We start from the raw sequence: 10,293 nt of genomic DNA, 5'->3' as shown, positions 1-10,293 counted from the left end.
ATTCTGAGCGCTAAGAGGCCTATATTGGGAAAAGGAATGTCTACAAATAAAAACTACACAGAAGAATTGTGTGAAACTTCTTTCTGTTCTGTTTGTTCAACTAAAAGAGTTGAACCTTAGTTTTGATTGAGCCGTTCTGAAACACTCTTTCTGTAGTAAATGCAAGTGGAGATTCGGAGCGCTAAGAGGGTACTAGTGGAAAAAGGAATGTCTCCAAATATAAACTACACAGAATCATTCTGTGAAACTTCTTTCTGATCTGTGCATTCAGCTAACAGAGTTAAACCATACTTTTGATTGAGCAGATCTGAACACTCTTTCTGTAGAAAATGCAACTGGACATTTGGAGCGCTAAGAGAGTAGTAGTGGAAAAAGGAATATATTCAAATATAAACTACACAGAAGCATTCAGTGAAAATACTTTCTGTTCTGTGCATTCAACTAACAGAGTTGAACCTTACTTTTGATTGAGCCGTTCTGAAACACTCTTTCTGTAGAAACTGCAATTGGACATGCTAAGCGCTAAGAGGCCTACATTGGGAAAAAGAATATCTTCAAATAAAAACTACACAGATGCATTCTGTGAAACTTATTTCTGATCTGTAAATTCAGTTAACAGAGATAAAACATATTTTTGATTGAGCAGTTATGAAACACTCTTTTTGTAGAAAATGCAAGTGGAGATTCGGAGCGCTAAGAGGATAATAGTGGAAAAAGGAATGTCTTCAAATATAAACTACACAGATTCATTCGGTGAAACTTCTTTCTGATCTGTGCATTCAGCTAACAGAGTTAAACCATACTTTTGATTGAGCAGATCTGAACACTCTTTCTGTAGAAAATGCAACTGGACATTTGGAGCGCTAAGAGCGTAGTAGTGGAAAAAGGAATATATTCAAATATAAACTACACAGAAGCATTCTGTGAAACTTCTTTCTGATCTGAGCATTCAGCTAACAGAGTTAAACCATACTTTTGATTGAGCAGTTTTGAAACACTCTGTCTGTAGAAAATGCAACTGGACATTCGTAGCGCTAAGTGGGTAATAGTGGAAAAAAGAATATGTTCAAATATAAACTACACAGAAGCATTGTATGAAACTTCTTTCTGTTCTGTGCATTCAACTAACAGAGTTGAACCTTAGTTATGATTGAGCCGTTCTGAAACACTCTTTCTGTAGAAACTGCAATTGGACATTCTGAGCGCTAAGAGGCCTATATTGGGAAAAGGAATGTCTACAAATTAAAACTACACAGAAGAATTGTGTGAAACTTCTTTCTGTTCTGTGTGTTCAACTAAAAGATTTGAACCTTAGTTTTGATTGAGCCGTTCTGAAACACTCTTTCTGTAGAAAATGCAAGTGGAGATTCGGAGCGCTAAGAGGGTAATAGTGGAAAAAGGAATGTCTCCAAATATAAACTACACAGAATCATTCTGTGGAACTTTTTTCTGATCTGTGAATTCAGCTAACGGAGTTAAACCATACTTTTGATTGAGCAGATATGAACACTCTTTCTGTAGAAAATGCAACTGGACATTTGGAGCGCTAAGAGAGTAGTAGTGGAAAAAGGAATATATTCAAATATAAACTACACAGAAGCATTCTGTGAAACTTCATTCTGATCTGAGCATTCAGCTAACAGAGTTAAACCATACTTTTGATTGAGCAGTTTTGAAACACTCTGTCTGTAGAAAATGCAACTGGACATTCGTAGCGCTAAGTGGGTAATAGTGGAAAAAAGAATATGTTCAAATATAAACTACACAGAAGCATTGTATGAAACTTCTTTCTGTTCTGTGCATTCAACTAACAGAGTTGAACCTTACTTTTGATTGAGCCTTTCTGAAACACTCTTTCTGTAGAAACTGCAATTGGACATTCTGAGCGCTAAGAGGCCTATATTGGGAAAAATAATATCTTCAAATAAAAACTACACAGAAGCATTGTGTGAAACTTATTTCTGATATGTTCATTAAGCTAAAAGAGTTAAACCATACTTTTGATTGCGCAGTTCTGAACACTCTTTCTGTAGAAAATGCAAGTGGACATTCGGAGCGCTAAGAGGGTAATAGTGGAAAAAGGAATATATTCAAATATAAACTACACAGTAGCATTCAGTGAAAATTCTTTCTGTTCTGTGCATTCAACTAACAGAGTTGAACCTTACTTTTGATTGAGCCGTTCTGAAACACTCTATCTGTAGAAACTGCAATTGGACATGCTAAGCGCTAAGAGGCCTACATTGGGAAAAAGAATATCTTCAAATAAAAACTACACAGATGCATTCTGTGAAACTTATTTCTGATCTGTAAATTCAGTTAACAGAGATAAAACATATTTTTGATTGAGCAGTTTTGAAACACTCTTTTTGTAGAAAATGCAAGTGGAGATTCGGAGCGCTAAGAGGGTAATAGTGGAAAAAGGAATATCTTCAAATATAAACTACACAGAATCATTCGGTGAAACTTCTTTCTGATCTGTGCATTCAGCTAACAGAGTTAAACCATACTTTTGATTGATCAGATCTGAACACTCTTTCTGTAGAAAATGCAACTGGACATTTGTAGCGCTAAGAGCGTAGTAGTGGAAAAAGGAATATATTCAAATATAAACTACACAGAAGCATCCTGTGAAACTTCTTTCTGATCTGAGCATTCAGCTAACAGAGTTAAACCATACTTTTGATTGAGCAGTTTTGAAACACTCTGTCTGTAGAAAATGCAACTGGACATTCGTAGCGCTAAGTGGGTAATAGTGGAAAAAAGAATATGTTCAAATATAAACTGCACACAAGCATTGTATGAAACTTCTTTCTGTTCTGTGCATTCAACTAACAGAGTTGAACCTTACTTTTGATTGAGCCGTTCTGAAACACTCTTTCTGTAGAAACTGCAATTGGACATTCTGAGCGCTAAGAGGCCTATATTGGGAAAAGGAATGTCTACAAATAAAAACTACACAGAAGAATTGTGTGAAACTTCTTTCTGTTCTGTTTGTTCAACTAAAAGAGTTGAACCTTAGTTTTGATTGAGCCGTTCTGAAACACTCTTTCTGTAGTAAATGCAAGTGGAGATTCGGAGCGCTAACAGGGTAATAGTGGAAAAAGGAATGTCTCCAAATATAAACTACACAGAATCATTCTGTGAAACTTCTTTCTGATCTGTGCATTCAGCTAACAGATTTAAACCATACTTTTGATTGAGCAGATCTGAACACTCTTTCTGTAGAAAATGCAACTGGACATTTGGAGCGCTAAGAGCGTAGTAGTGGAAAAAGGAATATATTCAAGTATAAACTACACAGAAGCATTCTGTGAAACTTCTTTCTGATCTGAGCATTCAGCTAACAGAGTTAAACCATACTTTTGATTGAGCAGTTTTGAAACACTCTGTCTGTAGAAAATGCAACTGGACATTCGTAGCGCTAAGTGGGTAATAGTGGAAAAAAGAATATGTTCAAATATAAACTACACAGAAGCATTGTATGAAACTTCTTTCTGTTCTGTGCATTCAACTAACAGAGTTGAACCTTACTTTTGATTGAGCCGTTCTGAAACACTCTTTCTGTAGAAACTGCAATTGGACATTCTGAGTGCTGAGAGGCCTATATTGGGAAAAGGAATGTCTACAAATAAAAACTACACAGAAGAATTGTGTGAAACTTCTTTCTGTTCTGTGTGTTCAACTAAAAGAGTTGAACCTTAGTTTTGATTGAGCCGTTCTGAAACACTCTTTCTGTAGAAAATGCAAGTGGAGATTCGGAGCGCTAAGAGGGTAATAGTGGAAAAAGGAATGTCTCCAAATATAAACTACACAGAATCATTCTGAGAAACTTCTTTCTGATCTGTGCATTCAGCTAACAGAGTTAAACCATACTTTTGATTGAGCAGTTCTGAACACTCTTTCTGTAGAAAATGCAACTGGACATTTGGAGCGCTAAGAGAGTAGTATTGGAAAAAGGAATATATTCAAATATAAACTACACAGAAGCATTCTGTGAAACTTCTTTCTGATCTGAGCATTCAGCTAACAGAGTTAAACCATACTTTTGATTGAGCAGTTTTGAAACACTCTGTCTGTAGAAAATGCAACTGGACATTCGTAGCGCTAAGTGGGTAATAGTGGAAAAAAGAATATTTTCAAATATAAACTACACAGAAGCATTGTATGAAACTTCTTTCTGTTCTGTGCATTCAACTAACAGAGTTGAACCTTACTTTGATTGAGCCTTTCTGAAACACTCTTTCTGTAGAAACTGCAATTGGACATTCTGAGCGCTAAGAGGCCTCTATTGGGAAAAATAATATCTTCAAATAAAAACTACACAGAAGCATTGTGTGAAACTTATTTCTGATACGTTCAATAAGCTAACAGAGTTAAACCATACTTTTGATTGCGCAGTTCTGAACACTCTTTCTGTAGAAAATGCAAGTGGACATTCGGAGCGCTAAGAGGGTAATAGTGGAAAAAGGAATATATTCAAATATAAACTACACAGTAGCATTCAGTGAAAATACTTTCTGTTCTGTGCATTCAACTAACAGAGTTGAACCTTACTTTTGATTGAGCCGTTCTGAAACACTCTTTCTGTAGAAACTGCAATTGGACATGCTAAGCGCTAAGAGGACTACATTGGGAAAAAGAATATCTTCAAATAAAAACTACACAGATGCATTCTGTGAAACTTATTTCTGATCTGTAAATTCAGTTAACAGAGATAAAACATATTTTTGATTGAGCAGTTATGAAACACTCTTTTTGTAGAAAATGCAAGTGGAGATTCGGAGCGCTAAGAGGATAATAGTGGAAAAAGGAATGTCTTCAAATATAAACTACACAGATTCATTCGGTGAAACTTCTTTCTGATCTGTGCATTCAGCTAACAGAGTTAAACCATACTTTTGATTGAGCAGATCTGAACACTCTTTCTGTAAAAAATGCAACTGGACATTTGGAGCGCTAAGAGCGTAGTAGTGGAAAAAGGAATATATTCAAATATAAACTACACAGAAGCATTCTGTGAAACTTCTTTCTGATCTGAGCATTCAGCTAACAGAGTTAAACCATACTTTTGATTGAGCAGTTTTGAAACACTCTGTCTGTAGAAAATGCAACTGGACATTCGTAGCGCTAAGTGGGTAATAGTGGAAAAAATAATATGTTCAAATATAAACTACACAGAAGCATTGTATGAAACTTCTTTCTGTTCTGTGCATTCAACTAACAGAGTTGAACCTTAGTTTTGATTGAGCCGTTCTGAAACACTCTTTCTGTAGAAACTGCAATTGGACATTCTGAGCGCTAAGAGGCCTATATTGGGAAAAGGAATATCTACAAATGAAAACTACACAGAAGAATTGTGTGAAACTTCTTTCTGTTCTGTGTGTTCAACTAAAAGATTTGAACCTTAGTTTTGATTGAGCCGTTCTGAAACACTCTTTCTGTAGAAAATGCAAGTGGAGATTCGGAGCGCTAAGAGCGTAATAGTGGAAAAAGGAATGTCTCCAAATATAAACTACACAGAATCATTCTGTGGAACTTTTTTCTGATCTGTGAATTCAGCTAACGGAGTTAAACCATACTTTTGATTGAGCAGATCTGAACACTCTTTCTGTAGAAAATGCAACGGGACATTTGGAGCGCTAAGAGAGTAGTAGTGGAAAAAGGAATATATTCAAATATAAACTACACAGAAGCATTCTGTGAAACTTCTTTCTGATCTGAGCATTCAGCTAACAGAGTTAAACCATACTTTTGATTGAGCAGTTTTGAAACACTCTGTCTCTAGAAAATGCAACTGGACATTTGTAGCGCTAAGTGGGTAATAGTGGAAAAAAGAATATGTTCTAATATAAACTACACAGAAGCATTGTATGAAACTTCTTTCTGTTCTGTGCATTCAACTAACAGAGTTGAACCTTACTTTTGATTGAGCCTTTCTGAAACACTCTTTCTGTAGAAACTGCAATTGGACATTCTGAGCGCTAAGAGGCCTATATTGGGAAAAATAATATCTTCAAATAAAAACTACACAGAAGCATTGTGTGAAACTTATTTCTGATATGTTCATTAAGCTAACAGGGTTAAACCATACTTTTGACTGCGCAGTTCTGAACACTCTTTCTGTAGAAAATGCAAGTGGACATTCGGAGCGCTAAGAGGGTAATAGTGGAAAAAGGAATATATGCAAATATAAACTACACAGTAGCATTCTGTGAAACTTCTTTCTTTTCTGTGCATTCAACTAACAGAGTTGAACCTTACTTTTGATTGAGCCGTTCTGAAACACTCTTTCTGTAGAAACTGCAATTGGACATGCTAAGCGCTAAGAGGCCTACATTGGGAAAAAGAATATCTTCAAATAAAAACTACACAGATGCATTCTGTGAAACTTATTTCTGATCTGTAAATTCAGTTAACAGAGATAAAACATATTTTTGATTGAGCAGTTATGAAAAACTCTTTTTGTAGAAAATGCAAGTGGAGATTCGGAGCACTAAGAGGGTAATAGTGGAAAAAGGAATGTCTTCAAATATAAACTACACAGAATCATTCGGTGAAACTTCTTTCTGACCTGTGCATTCAGCTAACAGAGTTAAACCATACTTTTGATTGAGCAGATCTGAACACTCTTTCTGTAGAAAATGCAACTGGACATTTGGAGCGCTAAGAGCGTAGTAGTGGAAAAAGGAATATATTCAAATATAAACTACACAGAAGCATTCTGTGAAACTTCTTTCTGATCTGAGCATTCAGCTAACAGAGTTAAACCATACTTTTGATTGAGCAGTTTTGAAACACTCTGTCTGTAGAAAATGCAACTGGACATTCGTAGCGCTAAGTGGGTAATAGTGGAAAAAAGAATATGTTCAAATATAAACTACACAGAAGCATTGTATGAAACTTCTTTCTGTTCTGTGCATTCAACTAACAGAGTTGAACCTTACTTTTGATTGAGCCGTTCTGAAACACTCTTTCTGTAGAAACTGCAATTGGACATTCTGAGCGCTAAGAGGCCTATATTGGGAAAAGGAATGTCTACAAATAAAAACTACACAGAAGAATTGTGTGAAACTCCTTTCTGTTCTGTGTGTTCAACTAAAAGAGTTGAACCTTAGTTTTGATTGAGCCGTTCTGAAACACTCTTTCTGTAGAAAATGCAAGTGGAGATTCGGAGCGCTAAGAGGGTAATAGTGGAAAAAGGAATGTCTTCAAATATAAACTACACAGAATCATTCGGTGAAACTACTTTCTGATCTGTGCATTCAGCTAACAGAGTTAAACCATAGTTTTGATTGAGCAGATCTGAACACTCTTTCTGTAGAAAATGCAACTGGACATTTGGAGCGCTAAGAGAGTAGTAGTGGAAAAAGGAATATATTCAAATATAAACTACACAGAAGCATTCTGTGAAACTTCTTTCTGATCTGAGCATTCAGCTAACAGAGTTAAACCATACTTTTGATTGAGCAGTTTTGAAACACTCTGTCTCTAGAAAATGCAACTGGACATTTGTAGCGCTAAGTGGGTAATAGTGGAAAAAAAATATGTTCAAATATAAACTACACAGAAGCATTGTATGAAACTTCTTTCTGTTCTGTGCATTCAACTAACAGAGTTGAACCTTACTTTTGATTGAGCCTTTCTGAAACACTCTTTCTGTAGAAACTGCAATTGGACATTCTGAGCGCTAAGAGGCCTATATTGGGAAAAATAATATCTTCAAATAAAAACTACACAGAAGCATTGTGTGAAACTTAATTCTGATATGTTCATTAAGCTAACAGGGTTAAACCATACTTTTGACTGCGCAGTTCTGAACACTCTTTCTGTAGAAAATGCAAGTGGACATTCGGAGCGCTAAGAGGGTAATAGTGGAAAAAGGAATATATGCAAATATAAACTACACAGTAGCATTCTGTGAAACTTCTTTCTTTTCTGTGCATTCAACTAACAGAGTTGAACCTTACTTTTGATTGAGCCGTTCTGAAACACTCTTTCTGTAGAAACTGCAATTGGACATGCTAAGCGCTAAGAGGCCTACATTGGGAAAAAGAATATCTTCAAATAAAAACTACACAGATGCATTCTGTGAAACTTATTTCTGATCTGTAAATTCAGTTAACAGAGATAAAACATATTTTTGATTGAGCAGTTATGAAAAACTCTTTTTGTAGAAAATGCAAGTGGAGATTCGGAGCACTAAGAGGGTAATAGTGGAAAAAGGAATGTCTTCAAATATAAACTACACAGAATCATTCGGTGAAACTACTTTCTGATCTGTGCATTCAGCTAACAGAGTTAAACCATAGTTTTGATTCAGCAGATCTGAACACTCTTTCTGTAGAAAATGCAACTGGACATTTGGAGCGCTAAGAGCGTAGTAGTGGAAAAAGGAATATATTCAAATATAAACTACACAGAAGCATTCTGTGAAACTTCTTTCTGATCTGAGCATTCAGCTAACAGAGTTAAACCATACTTTTGATTGAGCAGTTTTGAAACACTCTGTCTGTAGAAAATGCAACTGGACATTCGTAGCGCTAAGTGGGTAATAGTGGAAAAAAGAATATGTTCAAATATAAACTACACAGAAGCATTGTATGAAACTTCTTTCTGTTCTGTGCATTCAACTAACAGAGTTGAACCTTACTTTTGATTGAGCCGTTCTGAAACACTCTTTCTGTAGAAACTGCAATTGGACATTCTGAGCGCTAAGAGGCCTACATTGGGAAAAGGAATGTCTACAAATAAAAACTACACAGAAGAATTGTGTGAAACTTCTTTCTGTTCTGTTTGTTCAACTAAAGGAGTTGAACCTTAGTTTTGATTGAGCCGTTCTGAAACACTCTTTCTGTAGAAAATGCAAGTGGAGATTCGGAGCGCTAAGAGGGTAATAGTGGAAAAAGGAATATATTCAAATATAAACTACACAGTAGCATTCTGTGAAAATTCTTTCTGTTCTGTGCATTCAACTAACAGGGTTGAACCTTACTTTTGATTGAGCCGTTCTGAAACACTCTTTCTGTAGAAACTGCAATTGGACATGCTAAGCGCTAAGAGGCCTACATTGGGAAAAAGAATATCTTCAAATAAATACTACACAGATGCATTCTCTGAAACTTATTTCTGATCTGTAAATTCAGTTAACAGAGATAAACCATATTTTTGATTGAGCAGTTATGAAACACTCTTTTTGTAGAAAATGCAAGTGGAGATTCGGAGCACTAACAGGGTATTAGTGGAAAAAGGAATGTCTTCAAATATAAACTACACAGAATCATTCGGTGAAACTTCTTTCTGATCTGTGCATTCAGCTAACAGAGTTAAACCATATTTTGATTGAGTAGATCTGAACACTCTTTCTGTAGAAAATGCAACAGGACATTTGGAGCGCTAATAGCGTAGTAGTGGAAAAAGTAATATATTCAAATATAAACTACACAGAAGCATTCTGTGAAACTTCTTTCTGATCTGAGCATTCAGCTAACAGAGTTAAACCATACTTTTGATTGAGCAGTTTTGAAACACTCTGTCTGTATAAAATGCAACTGGACATTCGTAGCGCTAAGTGGGTAATAGTGGAAAAAAGAATATGTTCAAATATAAACTACACAGAAGCATTGTATGAAACTTCTTTCTGTTCTGTGCATTCAACTAACAGAGTTGAACCTTACATTTGATTGAGCCGTTCTGAAACACTCTTTCTGTAGAAACTGCAATTGGACATTCTGAGCGCTAAGAGGCCTCTATTGAGAAAAATAATATCTTCAAATAAAAACTACACAGAAGCATTGTGTGAAACTTATTTCTGATATGTTCATTAAGCTAACAGAGTTAAACCATACTTTTGATTGCGCAGTTCTGAACACTCTTTCTGTAGAAAATGCAAGTGTACATTCGGAGCGCTAAGAGGGTAATAGTGGAAAAAGGAATATATGCAATTATAAACTACACAGTAGCATTCTGTGAAAATTCTTTCTGTTCTGTGCATTCAACTAACAGAGTTGAACCTTACTTTTGATTGATCCATTCTGAAACACTCTTTCTGTAGAAACTGCAATTGGACATGCTAAGCGCTAAGAGGCCTACATTGGGAAAAAGAATATCTTCAAATAAAAACTACACAGATGCATTCTGTGAAACTTATTTCTGATCTGTAAATTCAGTTAACAGAGATAAAACATATTTTTGATTGAGCAGTTATGAAACACTCTTTTTGTAGAAAATGCAAGTGGAGATTCGGAGCGCTAAGAGGGTAATAGTGGAAAAAGGAATGTCTTCAAATATAAA

Source organism: Symphalangus syndactylus, chromosome 12 (assembly GCF_028878055.3).
Source record: "Symphalangus syndactylus isolate Jambi chromosome 12, NHGRI_mSymSyn1-v2.1_pri, whole genome shotgun sequence".
In the NCBI taxonomy this organism is placed as follows: domain Eukaryota; kingdom Metazoa; phylum Chordata; class Mammalia; order Primates; family Hylobatidae; genus Symphalangus; species Symphalangus syndactylus.
Note: the sequence above shows the minus strand (reverse complement) of the source record.